The following is a 17,219-nucleotide window of genomic DNA, read 5'->3' on the forward strand; positions in this document are numbered from 1 at the left end:
AGCATAGAATTTTTGTTTTGCGGATAGCTCAGGATCCTGGCCACTTAGAAAGGTGGCGTCTTCGGCAAAGTTGTTCAGTAGCTCAAGGACTATCATTATTCTAGCCAAGAGATTCGAGAGTTGCCACCAGGCGGCGCTAGTAAGCATAGAATTTTTGTTTTGCGGATAGCTCAGGATCCTGACCACTTAGAGAGATGGCGTCTTCGGCAAAGTTGTTCAGTAGCTCAAACGCTACCATTATTCTAGCTAAGAGATTCGAGATTTTGCCACCAGGCGGCGCTAGTGAGCATGACACTTTTGTTTTGCGGTTATCTTAGGATCCTAGCCACTAAGAAAGATGGCGCCTTCGGCAAAGTTGTTCAGTAGCTTAAGCGCTATCATTATAAAAGTAATGAGATTCGAAATTTTGCCACCAGGCGGCGCTAGTGAGCATAGAATTTTTGTTCTGCGGATAGCTCAGGATCCTGGCCACTTAGAAAGATGTTGTCTTCGGCAAAGTTGTTCAGTAGCTCAAGGACTGTCATTATTCTAGCCAAGAGATTCGAGATTTGGCCACCAGGCGGCGCTAGTGAGCATAGAATTTTTGATTTGCGAATAGCTCAGGATCCTGGCCACTTAGAAAGATGGCGTCTTCGGCAAAGTTGTTCAGTAGCTCAAGAACTATCATTATTCTAGACAAGAGATTCGAGATTTGGCCACTAGGCGGCGCTAGTGAGTATACAATTTTTGTTTTGCGGATAGCTCAGAATCCTGACCACTTAGAGAGATGGCGTCTTCGGCAAAGCTGTTCAGTAGCTCAAGGACTATCATTTTTCTAGCCAAGATATTCGAGATTTGGCCACCAGGCGGCGCTAGTGAGCATAGATTATTTGTTTGCCGGACAGCTCAGAGAGATGGCGTCTTCGGCAAAGTTGTTCAGTAGCTCAAGGACTACCATTATTCTAGCTAAGAGATTCGAGATTTTGCCACCAGGCGGCGCTAGTGAGCATGACACTTTTGTTTTGCGGTTATCTTAGGATCCTAGCCACTAAGAAAGATGGCGCCTTCGGCAAAGTTGTTCAGTAGCTTAAGCGCTATCATTATAAAAGTGATGAGATTCGAAATTTTGCCACCAGGCGGCGCTAGTGAGCATAGAATTTTTGTTCTGCGGATAGCTCAGGATCCTGGCCACTTAGAAAGATGTTGTCTTCGGCAAAGTTGTTCAGTAGCTCAAGGACTGTCATTATTCTAGCCAAGAGATTCGAGATTTGGCCACCAGGCGGCGCTAGTGAGCATAGAATTTTTGTTTTGCGAATAGCTCAGGATCCTGGCCACTTAGAAAGATGGCGTCTTCGGCAAAGTTGTTCAGTAGCTCAAGGACTATCATTATTCTAGCCAAGATATTCGAGATTTTGCCACCAGACGACGCTAGTGAGCGGATCCTGATATACCTAAAAAACAAAAGTTTCATGCTCACTAGCGCTGCCTGGTGACAAAATTTTGAATCACATAGCTTTAATAATGATAGGCCTTGAGCTACTGAACAGTTCTACCGAAGACGCTATCTTTCTAAGTGGTCAGGATTCGGAGCTATCCGCAAAACAAAAATTCTATGCTCACAAGCGCCGCCTGGTGGCGGAATTTTGAATCTAATAGCTTCTATAATGATAGCGCTTGAGCTACTGAAAAACTTTGCCGAAGGCGCCATCTTTCTAAGTGGTTTGGATCCTTAGATATCCTTAAAATAAAAGTTTCATGCTTACTAGCGCCCCATGGTGGCAAAATTTTGAATCTCATAGCTTTTATAATGGTAGCGCTTGAGCTACTGAATAACTTTGCCGAAGACGCCATCTTTCTAAGTGACCAGGATCCTGAGCTATCCGCAAAACAAAAGTTTCATGCTTACTAGCGCCGCCTGGTGGCAAAATTCTGAACCTCATAGCGTTTATAATGATAGTCCTTGAGCTACTGAACAACTTTGCCGAAGGCGCCATCTTTCTAAGTGGTTTGGATCCTGAGCTATCCGGAAAACAAAAAATCTATGCTCACTAGCGCCGCCTGGTGGCAAATCTCGAATCTCTTGGCTAGAATAATGATAGTCCTTGAGCTACTGAACAACTTTGCCGAAGACGACATCTCTCTAAGTGGCCAGGATCCTGAGCTATCCGGAAAACAAAAAATCTATACTCACTAGCGCCGCCTGGTGGCGAAATCTCGAATCTCTTGGCTAGAATAATGATAGTCCTTGAGCTACTGAATAACTTTGCCGAAAACGCCATCTTTCTAAGTGGCCAGGATCCTGAGCTATCCGCAAAACAAAAGTTTCATGCTCACTAGCGCCGCCTGGTGGCAAAATTTTGAACCTCATAGCGTTTATAATGATAGTCCTTGAGCTACTGAACAATTTTGTCGAAAACGCCATCTCTCTTAGTGGTCAGGATCCTGAGATATCCGCAAAACAAAAATTCTATGCTCACTAGCGCCGCCTGGTAGCAAAATCTCGAATCTCTTAGCTAGAATAATGATAATCCTTGAGCTACTGAATAACTTTGCCGAAGACGCCATCTTTCTAAGTGGTCAGGATCCTGAGCTATCCGGAAAACAAAAAATCTATACTCACTAGCGCCGCCTGGTGGCAAAATCTCGAATCTCTTGGCTACAATAATGATAGTCCTTGAGCTACTGAATAACTTTGCCGAAGACTCCATCTTTCTAAGTGGTCAGGATCATGAGCTATCCGCAAAACAAAAATTCTATGCTCACTAGCGCTGCCTGGTGGCAAAATTTCGAATCTCATAACTTTTATAATGATAACGCTTGAGCTACTGAACAACTTTGCCGAAATCGCCATCTTTCTAAGTGGGAAGGATCCTGAGATATTCACAAAACAAAAGTTTCATAATCACTAGCGCCGCCTGGTGGCAAATCTCGAATCTCTTAGCTAGAATAATGATAGTTTGAGCTACTGAATAACTTTGCCGAAGACGCCATCTTTCTAAGTGGCCAGGATCCTGAGCTATCCGCAAAACAAAAGTTTCATGCTTACTAGCGCCGCCTGGTGGCAAAATTCTGAACCTCATAGCGTTTATAATGATAGTCCTTGAGCTACTGAACAACTTTGCCGAAAACGCCATCTTTCTAAGTGGCCAGGATCCTGAGCTATCCGCAAAACAAAAGTTTCATGCTCACTAGCGCCGCCTGGTGGCAAAATTTTGAACCTCATAGCGTTCATAATGATAGTCCTTGAGCTACTGAACAACTTTGTCGAAGACGCCATCTCTCTAAGTGGTCAGGATCCTGAGCTATCCGCAAAACAAAAGTTCTATGCTCACTAGCGCCACCTAGTGGCAGAATTCCGCAATTGAATGACCACCATATGTTAGCCCTTGAACTACTGAACAATTTTGCTGAACATCATGATCCTCTATTTTGAATACTTTTCAAGATAATGATCATTTATAAAAACGGTCGTTAATCTGAATTTCGGTCGTAAAAAAGTGGTCGGAAAAAGAACCGTCGGTAAAAAAACGGTCGTAAAAAGAGGTTGGAGTGTATTTCTAAATTTTTTTCGAGCGGAAATTTGATGGAATCACTCCTGCACTATTTTATTATACAGATGGTTCTTTGATTCATGATGATGCTGGCTTCGGTGTTTACAATTTATTTCAGCTCACTTTTTTATATTACAATCTCCCTGTTCTATTTTCTTAGCAGAGCTGATTGCTTTAAATTTTGCATGCATCTTGATCAAAGATTGTACTCCAAATATATATATATCTGACAGTTTGAGTTGTCTTCATGCAATGAATACAATCAATTTTAATTTTAAAACTCATCATATCATTTTTATGATTAAAAAATACTATTTGATCTCAACTCTCAAGGATTCGTCATGAAATTCGTATGGGTCCCAGCTTATTGTAATATTTATGGAAATAAACAGGCTGATTCTTTAGCTAAATTAGGTGTGAATCGTGGCGTAATTTTCAATCGTGATATTTCGCCTTCTGAATATTATTCAAAATTTAAAAAATATCTCCTTCCAATTGGCAAAACTGTTGGAACTCTAGTGATAAAGGACGTTGGTGTCATTCGATTTGTCCTAAAGTAAGTCAATTTCCATGGTTTAATAATATGTCAGTTAGTAGAAATTTTATTTGCTCATATTCGAGGTTAATGTCAAATCATTACACTTGCAACAGCCATTTGTATCGTATCAACATTACAGATTCCAATTTGTGCGACTGTGAGAAATCCTATGAAGACATTGATCATATAGTTTTTCATTGCGACAAATATATTTCTCCAAGAAACAAATTATTGAACAGCATAACTAATTTTGGTCTCTCAGTTCCTGTGTCTGTGCGTGACATACTAGGTGCAAAATGTTATCCAATTTTAAAATTATTGTTCAATTTCTTGAATGAAATCTCATATTTTGTTTGATACTTCGTTGTTGCTTTTTTCTTTTCAATTTATTTTCAGATATCAATAAGGCTGTGCTTCGTTCTCCGACTGGTTTTTATTCGACTGAATTGATGTCCTTATTCCATACCTAATTGACGTCCCTTTCAAGACAATGGCTCTGTTATGGTTCGTTACCGTGTGAGCCTTTAGTTTTAAGTGTGTTTTATAACGTTTTGTGAAAAGATAAAGAGGTTTTGTGCCTCTTTGAGAAAGATTTCCAAAAAAAAAATCACTCAAAGGGATTTTTCCCTCTTTCAAAATTTTTGATTAAAAATAAATAATAATAATATTTTTTTATTATTTTTAAAGTCCCTGTACATATGCGTAACAATCGTAACAAAAAAAAAAATCTGGGTTTTTCGCATTCAAAATCCTCATGAGTGCATATTGTCTTAATGTTAAGCTCAAGAACATGATTTTTCAACAACCTACAGTTCAACCTTGACATAATAAATGTTCAAACAAATTATTATGGCCAATACATTTGTTCGCAATAGCGAAAACTCGAAACAGATGCACACCCCTATTACGGGCAGCGGAACGCTTTTAACATGAAACCTCTACAACACAATTGCTCTCTCTTGTTGGTGTGCGTAACAAGTCACGCCACCTCAATCGGAAACGAAGCCAACCGGCTTGTGTTCCAGCGCAGACCAGCCCAGTCCACGGCAAAAAGAAGCAAGGTATTATACTCCGAAAAATGACATTTGGCAGTGACGTCATTCCTATCGCAAACTCGAACGAGTGCAAAAGAAAGCAATACTTGCTCTCTTTTACTATCCTGTAAGCCTCATGCTTGTTGTGTCTACCGTGAGCCCAGCCAATCAGATGACCGGTGCGGATCCGAAGGAGGAGGCGTTGCGATTGCTCTGCGGAGGAACAGTTTACACCCTGCTGCCGAGCTTCCAGCTGCAAGTCATCGAGGCCGTTGGTGTTCTGCTAGAAACCTCCATCGCCGGCCCAATCAAGATCATCGCGGCGCACTGCCCGAAACAAGCTAACATCAACGACAGAACTTCGGCGGCCCTAAAGCAAGACCTCACCAAGCTGACACGGCGGCAGGGGCAGTTCATCCTGGCTGGCGACCTGAACGCAAGACACGAGACCTGGGGAAACCCCCACAGGGGAAACAGGGACAACAGAACCTGGAGGAAGGCCACTACACCATTAGAACGATTCAAATTTTAAAAATGTTTGAGAATCCAATCTCCCATATGATCCTTACCATCCTTACCATAAAAATAGTGTTTTGTGAAATTTTCAGCTTTCTAGGTGGTGATTTAAAGGTGGCCCAAAGACAATGTAGGTTTGTATGGAAAATACTATGGATAAATTTTGATAAACGTTCCAAACACACTAGTACTGTAATGTAAGTAAGGTACCGTGGGGTAAGTGGATACAGAAAAATCAATAGTTAACTTCATTGTTATGTACAGCTAACGTGAATAGTTTAACTCAAACTTTTTTCTGTTGATAACAAATAAGGGACTATTATACTTCAAATCGTCATTTATTTCGATTTTTCTGATTGTTATGTATTGAGAATGAGAGACTTAAAAATTTGCGCCAAATGATCCACTTGCCACACCATGGTGGGGTAAGTGGATCACCATTAAAAAAAAATCTGTTCTCGAAACAAATGTAGTATGATTATGTTTAATAAGGATGATATTACCCTCGCACTTGTTATTAGTGCTAGTAATGTTACATTTTATTACTTTAAAATTAAAAAGTATCTTTATTTAATCAAAATATACTAAAAAGTATGTACAGTGGCCGAAATTCCTATAAGCGCACACGCATTTTTCAACATTTGCGACTAGTTATTACATAAAACATTGACGATCTGTTACTAAAATTATATTTACTATATTTCCACTTGGTTGTATGAAAGACAGTCAAAATTAATAATTTCTCGATTTTGTGAAATAAAAATATCATTTTTTGGCCAGGAAATTCCTATAAGCGTACAGTGTCCAAGCTAACGCCATTTGTGTTTGCTTCACTCACACTACAAAAACTTGTCATTTTCTTTTGCTGCCGATGTAAACGGATGCGTGCGGAAAGTTTTGCGATTCGTGCACAGTGTTGTTTGTTGACAGTTTTCAAGATGCCGAAAGGAAAGTTCTTGGACGAAACGGAGCGAAGATTAATCCTTGAATTGAAGGATGTTGGCCAAAGTAACCGTGCAATCGCCAAGAGGATCGGTAGAGGAGAGACGGTCGTGCGAAATTTCCTGAAGAAAGGTGAGAATTACGGCATCCGGAAGAAAAACAAGGGCAACTCCAAGATCACCAACCGTGAGAGGAACCGAATTATCCAGCTTGGTGAAGCCGGGGAGCTGGATTCATCCGGTATTAAGAAGGAATTGGGTCTTTCCATCACAACAAGGCGAGTATCTCAAATACTACGTGGATCTGGACACATGGTGTACACGAAAAAGGCCAAAAAACCCAACCTTACTCCGAGGCATGTTCAGGCAAGACTGGATTTTGCCAGAAACCATATGTCTTGGAAGCGGGAATGGAACAACGTGATTTTTTCCGACGAGAAGAAGTTTAATCTTGATGGTCCTGACTGCTGCGCGTATTATTGGCACGATCTTCGGAAGGATCCGCAAGTGAAGCTGAGCAGAAATTTCGGTGGAGGAAGTTTGATGGTCTGGGCTGCATTTTCACGTAGAGGTAAAACCCCGATTGCAACAATTACTACCAGAATGAAGTCCGAAAACTATGTTGAGCTTCTGGACAGTGTTTTGATCCCATTTACGGAGGATGTGATGGAAAACGAATTTGTTTTTCAACAAGATAACGCTGCGATCCATGTCAGCAAGGCCTCCAAACAATGGTTTTTGGAGCGGGACATCCCAGTTATGGATTGGCCAGCGCGGAGTCCGGACCTAAACCCAATCGAAAATCTTTGGGGAATCCTCGCAAGACGGGTTTACAGTGGAGGACGGCAGTTCGGATCAGTTCGAGAGCTGGAAGCAGCTGTTAGAGAGGAGTGGCGTAAAATTCCTTTGACAATGCTGCAGAACCTCGTCGATTCAATGCCGAAACGAATTTATGAAACAATTCTGAAAAATGGTAAACAAACCAAGTACTAAAGTTGTTGTGTTCTTGTGATATGATTTTTTATGATCTGAAAATAAAGGTGCGCTTATAAGAATTTCCATACTCAAATCCCGTTTTTTCCTCTTCATTCCAAACTGTTTGAAAGAAAAGTCTTAGTAGTTGGTAGAAATATCATATTATCCGAATACCTAAAAGCAGAGATGATTTATTGAAGTATTGGACTTTCATACTACATGTGCCGGTGAAAAATGGTCATGCGCTTATAGGAATTTCGGGCACTGTATATATTAGTTCATACTAATTACAACAAAAAAAAAACATTGTAACTAGAAAAAAATGGGGAAAATTCATCCATTTATACGCAAAAGTTATACAGAAGTATTGTAGGATTATTTCTAACGATATTTTCGAAAAGCACTCTTGGTTTAAAAATATTAGTTACATTTACTTTTGAATAACAAACTGAAATCCTTCTGTTTTATTTATGAATATATGTGTATCATCTGTCTAGAACAATTTATATGGTCAAATAATGTACGAGACTATGCTTTCGATTGGAAAGTTAGTATATTTTGCTCTTTTACAAATCAGCTTAGTTGAACCACGAAAAGTTTCGTGTGAATTTTGAAATTATTATTCTTTTTATATTTTTTTTATACCAGAAAGGTTAAAAAAACTTTTAGGTGGATTAATTCAAATTTTCTATGGTCAATTTATCAAATTCAAGCTGGGAATGGAACAAAATAGAGGAAAACAACATTTGCGGGTATTAAAGCTTATTAAAATTCTCCTAAGCAGTCTGCCAATAAATGATAATTATTCTTGATCCACTTACCCCACCCCACTAAAAAGTAGGGGTAAGTGTACCATGTCCAATATATTTGTATTTATTCATAAAAATGACATATTTTTCATTATGATTCATTCAATTAGAACTGAAATACTCACCATGTGTAAAAAAAAAAAAAATTGATTTTAGACAGAGATACAATGGATTTTTGATTGATGGAAAACAATTTTCAAATTAATTACTTTTTGCAGCTAACAAGTTTGTTTGTGTTAGTATACGTGTAGTACCAGTTTTGCAATAGTATCAGTGTGGGCGTAAGAATATAACCTAAAACGATGCCATGGTGCGAAAACATTCAACATATCTAAGTATTTAGGCTTTATATTGACAAATGATCCACTTACCCCACTGATACACTTCCCCCACTGTACCTTACAAACTTATTATCCCATAGTAAAAACTCATTCTCCAAACCTTAATGAAGGATGTTGCTGAGGAAACAAATTCGTTTTGAGCTAATTTTGTTTGGGATTTTTGTTCATGCTTGCAGGGATATAATCCCATATTAAGCTAAATAATGGCAAACAAACTCATGAATATCTCTTCTGCTATTAGCCGGATTGAATTTCTCTCTTCAGCAAATATCTTTATCATGGTTAGAAGAATGAGTTTTCACTATGGGATAATAAGTTTGTACTTACATTACAGTACTAGCGTGTTTGGAACATATCTCAAAATTTCTCCATAGTAATTTCCATATAAAACTACATTGTCATTGGGCCACCTTCAAATCACCACTTAGAAAGTTGAAAATTTCACAGAACAATATTTTTATGGTAAGGATGGTAAGGAACATATGGGAGATTGAATCCTCAAACATTTTTAAATTTTGAACCGCCCTACTACACCATCCTGAGCCTGGATTCACCCACCCGCCTGAGCCGGTCCGGTGCCCACTCAACCATAGATGTCTTCCTGGCCAACATGGCCGGCAACATCTCTCAACCGGTCGTTCATCAGGACCTCAGCTCGGACCACTACCCGGTGGTGGCAGAAGTTAATTCCTTTGTCAACCGGCATCAGGTCACCCGGCGCAACTACCACCGTGTCGACTGGGGCCAATTCCAGCATCCGGTACGAGGCTCCTCTGGCGTCCACTGAAGACATCTACCGGCAGCTGCAGAGCGTCGAAGAGGCCATCTCCGTGGCCCGAGAACAGCATGTGCCAGCATCTGGTCAGGTGAGCAACACCCTTTTTGTCGATCGTGTTACCAAAGATCTCATTCGTTTACGGAACACCAAACGCAGGCAGTATCAACGCACTGGCTGCGTTAAAAAGCGAAGTTAATCGCATATCCAAAATTGTCAAGGCATGGCCAAAAAGATCCGCTCTCTCCCAGATTGTGCTAGGCCATTCTGGAAGATGACCAAAATTCTTAAAACCAAACCCAGACCAATTCCACCGTTGATCCCATTAGACAACACCGACTCTTAGGATCGCTTGATAATACCTGCGGAGAGGGCTGCTGAGGTAGGTCGGCATTTCGTCAGTTCCCACAATCTAGGGCTAGACATTCCTAGCCCACACGAAGCTGCTGTTTCCGAACACGCAGCTAACCTACACCGATCTCCCAACGACTTCTTGGAGGAGTTGGAGATCACTGCTGACGTATTGCTGGCCTATCTCAAAACATCCAAAAACATGAAGGCCCCAAGTTTCGACAACATCCTGAACTTGGAGCTCAACTTAGCTACTTCCCCTCGTCGTGGAAATCAGCAAAATCCCCATTTGGAATCCTGGGAAGGATCCTTCCTCCCCCGAAAGCTATCGACCCATCAGCCTTTTCTCAGGGTTATCGAAGCTTTTTGAAAAAGCGATCAACAGACGGCTGCTTTCGGCAGCTGATCAAAACAACATCTTACTCAAGGAACAGTTTGGCTTTCGACGCGGCCGTTCAACCGTGCACCAACCGACTCGAGTAACCAACATCCTTAGGCGGAACAAATCCCTCGCCAAATCCTCCGCCATGGCGTTGCTCGATGTTGAAAAAGCATTCGAAAACGTCTGGCATGACGGCCTGGTGTACGAGCTGCACCGATACAATCTTCCCACATATTTGGTGAAAATCATCAAAAACTATCTGTTTGACAGGACGTCCAGGGTTTCCCTCAATGGAGTCAACTCAGACCCACTCAACATCCCCGCAGGTGTTCCACAGGGTAGTATTTTAGGTCCCCTACTTTACCACATGTTCAACACAACATGCCTCAGCTCACTGAAAACGGCTCTCTATCACTGTTCGCTGACGACACCTCAGTCGTCTACAGCGGCACATTCACGAGAGCGATAACATGTCGACTCCAGAGAGGCCTGAATGTCTTGTCAGATTATTTGAACAGCTGGAAGATCTGTATCAACGCGGCGAAGACCCAGGTCATTCTCTTCCTCTATTCCAAATCTCCCAGACTTGTTCCGGTTGAGGATTGTAAAATCACCTCGGTGGATCAACGGTGGAATGGTCTGATGTAGTCGACTACCAGATCGTCGTCCATTCAGCGTCGGGTGCAAGTTATTTCCCCATTTCGTGTGCGTGTGTGGTAGCAGTGCATTGCCACATTGTCGCGTTATTGTCGACCATTCAGCGTCGGTACTCTTCGCCATCGGCAGTAAGGGTATGCGAAATACCGAATGATTCCGTCAAATACGTTTCGAAACGAAATTCCGCGGAATTCCACGGAACTCGCACAGGCGAAATTTGTATTTTGCTATTTCGTTTCGTTTCGCTAAATTGTTAAAATATTTCCACGGAAAATTTAAAACAAACGGAATAAAACGGAATTTCGCGAAATTCGAGTTTAATTTCGAACAAAAAAGGCAAAGCGTTCGCTTCTACTCCTAGTTACAGTCAAAAATGGGTCCGTATTATGGATCAAATCGACTCATATCATGGATCAGAACACTATAACAGCAAATTATCTGCGAGGCAAACGAATGGTGTGCTAGTGAAAACATACGTTTTGGGCCGGAACTTTTGGCGTTTCTATAGGAATCGTCTTATCTTAGATTCATAACTGTGGTATGGGTTTCAATGCCCCACAAATATAAATCAACGCTTCTAAGCATATGTAAGATATTTTATTTCCTACGAATGGAACAAATGTGTTTAAGCATGTAATTGTTGATTGCGATGCTGTATAGATTTATGGTTCGCGTAGGTAAAATGGGTCTGCGTGATTGCTACTCTATTTGATGAGATATTCTCCGTTTAATCCAACTTTGATCCAAATCTGTGTGCTATTTATAACTGTGGGATGACTGTAGTATTGTCTGGTCCGCAGGATATGATAAACTGCACTGCCGTTGTGAAGTTTCCAAAAACGCCCATTTGCCCTAAATTCCTCGCGGCGAATGGCCCAGGAAAGGAACAACTGCGTTTGATGAACTACCGCAATGTTATCTTCTATAAGAATGAAGAGAGCAAAACCACGGTTTCCTCCGGGGAACATCGCGTGTTTTTTGAGCAAATCCGTTAATATATCGCAAAAATTGTTTGTACACACATGTCAAAAAAAAGCTGCGGAGCGTGAGTCCCTGATGTTCTGGATTTGCTCAGGTGCACTATGGGTCACAAATCAAAAGTTCGCGACAAAATTCCAAACACCTCCTGTATGAACAAAAATCATCCTAAAAGTAGTACAAACTTGAGAATGCAAGTAAAAGTCATGTTTTTTAAGATGCATTTTGTATTGAATTGAGAATATTTGTAAGGATTATGAATGTTTGGAAAAATATGTTATTTAGGGCATTATTAATTCATATTCGCTCATATTTCATGTTACAAAATACATGGTACATTTTCAAGGATATGATCCATACATTCCAAAAAATTTTGAAGATACACTATAAAGTTTCTCAGAATAGTTGAAAAATACCAGAAAAATGTGAGCTGTCATAGTTGTTTGGAATGCATTGGCAACTGTTTATTAAATATATTTATTGGTACTTGACTGTACATTTGCATTTAATTCATCATTTACACTATTAAAATTTTATAACGCATAGTTTCCACTGTACATAACCTATGACAAAGACATACAATCATCAGAGAGTATAAAGGAATGGTCCAAAATGGAATAAGATAATATGAATTACATTTTTGTGGAAGCTATGTTGTTTTAAAAGGTGACAATCAATATTGTTTGAAGCGTTTCAATCAAAATTACTTTCGGAACATTATTGTCAGAAATATTTTAGCTGTAATGAAGGCCTTACTTGATGTGTTAAAACATCAGAGCATCTGGTTCACACCAGCTTATGGTAAATGGATATATGATTACGGGCAGCAAATTCTTATATGAGAATCATGATTTTTTGTCCAGATCTCGTATTTGATTGATTTTAAATTGAAATGAAACAAGTCGGATTCCCAATCTCCATTTCTTTTTAACGAAATTAGGTGATCCGTTAATGTACAATAATATAGTTCTCCCGGCAACATAATGTTAGAGTTGCCGATATTTCTGGCAGCAATTTTAATGGATTCAAAGGTTTTTAATTTTTTTTTAATTTTCTTCATTGATGGTTGTTGACCTGGCTGTTTAGTGCTGTCTTTTAATTTTTATACAGTATTTAAATGATATTCCAGCGTAGTATAGCAAGATAGTATGATTTTTTTTTCATTACATTTTTACTTTTTTTATAATCTATTAGAAAATATAAATTCACTCTTAGTAAATGTTTAAACTTAAAAACAGGCAGATTTCCGATGTTTCTACCTGATTTTTAAAAATTTGGTAAGATGTTATACCAATGATTCGATCCTGGTTGAAAAACAATAAGCTGAGTTTGTATGATTATTTTTAGAAAATTTCTACTAAATGTCTCAATTGAAGCAATGGAGAAACTTAGAAATTTCAATCGTTTCATATTTTTCTAAAAGTCTGTTATGTTTACCTGGACGTAGTCCAGAAACCACGCATAAGTCCCTATATTGGGAACCTCAAACAGATTCCTCTGTTAGGGTCTTATCATATCAAACAAGTCATAGCCTCGAAGAAAATTATAAAAATATATTATTTTTTTAAATTTTTCAACCGGTTCAACCTAGATTTCTGAATGTTACATAGTCCATGAACGGAAAGTTGCCTAAAAGTAGTGGATTTTGACTGCTTCAGTTATACCAATCAATCTTATTTGATTTGTTAAATGTTTGAACAGTAGCCATGCTAAAAATATAGAATTAAAAAATCGACTAAATTATCGCATGTGCTTGAACCGATGTATCTCGGCCATCCGCAAATATATGCAAAAACTTTTGGTAGCACATGAAAGAGTGGAGCTTAGGCTTCCACCTCGAACTAGTTGCAAGTCGAATACAGTAGAATACCTTAACTTTTACGGTGAACTAGTAAAAATATATTTTACTGATACATTATAAAATTTTTGCTTAAATTTAAAATTTACGTTATTTTTATACCAGCCATATAAAATGCACTTAATTTGCTTTCCAAAAATGTACACACAATAATTTTTCTTGCCATTTTTCCCCTTAAACCAAAATTTCTTATGATAGGCTGAAATTCAAGTTTTTCAGTTCAAACAATATTCACCTCCATAAAGTGCAATGAAATAATGATATTAATCAAATAAGATAGTTGGTATGCAATCACACATTTTCTCAATAATGATTAATTAATCTCAATAATTCATTTTATTAAAAAAAGGTTTTTGGACTTTTGTCGCGAAATTTTGATTTCTGGCCCATACTGGTGGTGCAGATTATTGATGCGCGCATTAGTTCTCTCTCTTGCTTTCCCGCTATGACGTCACTTTTAACTCTGCATAAGAACAGCGGGAGAATAGAAGAGAAAACTAATAGCACGCATCAATGAGTAAAGGCTCTCTTAAATCAACGCGATTTTTTTCCGCGATGGCGACGAAAAATCGCCGCGATTTCGTTGTTGTGTCATAAAACTCGCTGACGCCGTAAAAAATCGCGTTGATTTGGGTCATCCAAAGCCACACCTTAAATCTTCAAGAGCACAAATCTGAAGAACCAGACGTCCATTCAAGCTGAAACTCTATCGATTGGTTACTCGATGGCCAATCGATTAAGTGTTCAGCTTGAACCGCTGTCGGGTTCGTTAGATTCGTGCTCTTGAAATTCTGAGGTATGCCTTCGATTTATATTCACCTGAAACAAGGAAGATGCATACATTATTTTATATCGAAAAATGAATCTAGGTTTATTCACGCTGTACCACACCACCAACTCCTCTCTCATCTTATAACGTGACATAATTTCCTCACGACCCCCAATTAAAAAAATGCGAATATTGATAATATATCATTACAAGTATTGGAAGCCAAATGCCACAAGGCAAAGGTCTTAACCTTTTCAATACCGACATCAAATTTCAAAATTCTCTAATTTCGCCATATTTCGACCGATTTTGATGATTTGTTTTAGTAAAAATCACAAATCAGTTATAAATTTGATTCATGCGTTGCATGCACCATCAAAATTGGCTCCGGATTTAGATTCAAGTTTGGTGGGGTACCTATGATATTTCACAATGGAAAAGCGCAACAATTTTTTTTTCGATTTTCGCACATCTAAATCTTGAGAAAAAAAATAAGCCAAACATTAAATTTAGCTCATTGAAAGACGGATTGCCTGATCGAACATGGGTGAACTTGTCAATCTTACCTTATTAAAATATTTTTTAAAATACTCTCGAGGCTAAAAATTTAGTGAAAATGTAATTTTGTAGTCAGTTTTAAACAAAGAATCTGAAAATGAGATAATATCAACAATCCTTAATTCTTCCAGAAACAACCTTCACAGATTTTGGAATAGGATCATTTCTCCAGTATTTGCTCTACAAAATAATAAAAATACCTTCAGTATTTTCTACAAGGTTTACTCTAAAAGTTTGCATTCATCCAGATTTGATCCCTCCAAGAATTAATTCACAGATTATGCAAGGCTTTTCCAGAACATGTATTAGGAACTTCTAAATTAATCCCAACAGGCAATCCTGGTTAAGTTGCTGCCGCAGTATCTCTTGAAGTTTATTACTTTTACAGTTCTTTTAAATTTATCTTGATTGATTTCTTAGATATGTGTTGATGGATTCTTTAAAATTTATTTTAATTTAATACTCCAGCAAATACTAAAGCAAATATTCCAGTGAATCCTCTGTTCTACTCATTTTCCTTCTTCTTTCTGGCGTTATGTTCCAACTGGGACAGAGTCTGCTCAGTTTAGTGTTTTCATGATCACTTATCGACTTGTGTCCCCAATCACATTCATTCAAGCCACAAAGCATAAAGTACAGCAAAAAAAATGAATATAATTATTCCATGCTTTATGGTATATATTAGCATAACATCACATCCACATTAAAAAAAAAAATGTAAGGCATTTCTAAAAATCAAATTAATTTTGGGCTCCTCTCAATATTTTTGAGATTGTTTTAAATGTTTGTAACTGCTTTTCGACCCACTTCTTAGTTGTACCGTAAAACGGGGTAACTTTGATAGTTTTTTCGAAGAAAACTTGAATATTTGTGCATGCTGTTTCAAAGAATAATAATTTATATTTTTAAAACAAGTACTGGCATCCTAGCTATCGATTGCAGTCGATAGATTTCCAAAAGATTTATTATGAATGGATGTATAATTTTTCATATAATCGAAAGTTGGTTTTCTGTTGTGGGGTAACTTTGATAATGGAGTATGATTCGAACAAAATTGAATGAATAACGAACATTTGTAGGGCATTGCATACCTCTAGGCGTTTAACGTTATATGGAAATTTCTGACTTAGATTACAAAAATAGTCCCAGTTTGTGAAAATGCTATTCGCTAAGAGATTTGAGACCGTATTCAAGTTCTATGATAACTAGGCTGTCAAAGATAAGTGGCCAACTATTGAAAACTTCATCAAATAGTGATCGTAGAACAGATTGTTTGTAAGCGTTTCGAAAATGCTAAAATTGTGGCAATTTTTAATATACGTATAAAAAGCCTCAAATGCACTTGACTCCAATGAAAATAGCTTTGGCATGAAGTGTCATACTAAGACTCTTTACTTTTGCATTTGTTTTGTTTAAATGATTAACAGAAACTTCGTTATTTCGTTTAAAATGTTGTGGGTCTCGCACTATCAAAGTTACCCGCCTTATCAAAGTTACCCCGTTTTACGGTAACATTTAAATTAAACCCACTCATTGCCTTGTGTGAGTGTCAGATATGTTGAAATGAAACCTTATAAAGTTATTAAGAAGATTTCAAACAAACAGAAAAGAGTCTTACCAAAACATGTAAGGGTTCCGCTGGGCAACACTAAGGTTTCCATATGGTAGAGGATTTAAAAAGAAGTTTTTTATGCCTATTGTCAAATTGCCAGCTTTTGACAAAAAAAAAACTTAAACGTGTATTCCGCGAAATAAATTCAAAAAATTCGTTTCGTTTCGAAAAATTCCGTGGGAGATTTGATTTCGTATCGAGTTACACGAAACATTTTTAAATTTCGTTTCGTTTCGTCATTATCAGCGCAAGATATTCCGCGTATCGTTTCGTTTCGTATCGACATGGAAAAAATCCATATCGCATACCCTTAATCGGCAGTGAGCCGAATGCTTTGTGAGCAGGGATGGGAAAAATACTGTAGCAAATATTTACCGCCTCTACATTTAAATGTTTCTACACGACCATCAAAATCCAAAGCAAACCTTGACCGTTCAAAACAAAAAAATGTCAAATGTTCAAAACTGTAATCTTTTTCTTCCCAATGTTTTTTCAAACCCGAATGCGAAATGACTCGAGCACAGTGGTGACACGATTTTTCCGGTTTTCGGGGTTTTGCATTCTTGCTCGACAAAGGCAGCATTAAATAAAATGT

Source organism: Aedes aegypti, chromosome 1, assembly GCF_002204515.2.
Source record: "Aedes aegypti strain LVP_AGWG chromosome 1, AaegL5.0 Primary Assembly, whole genome shotgun sequence".
Classification (NCBI taxonomy): Eukaryota; Metazoa; Arthropoda; class Insecta; order Diptera; family Culicidae; genus Aedes; species Aedes aegypti.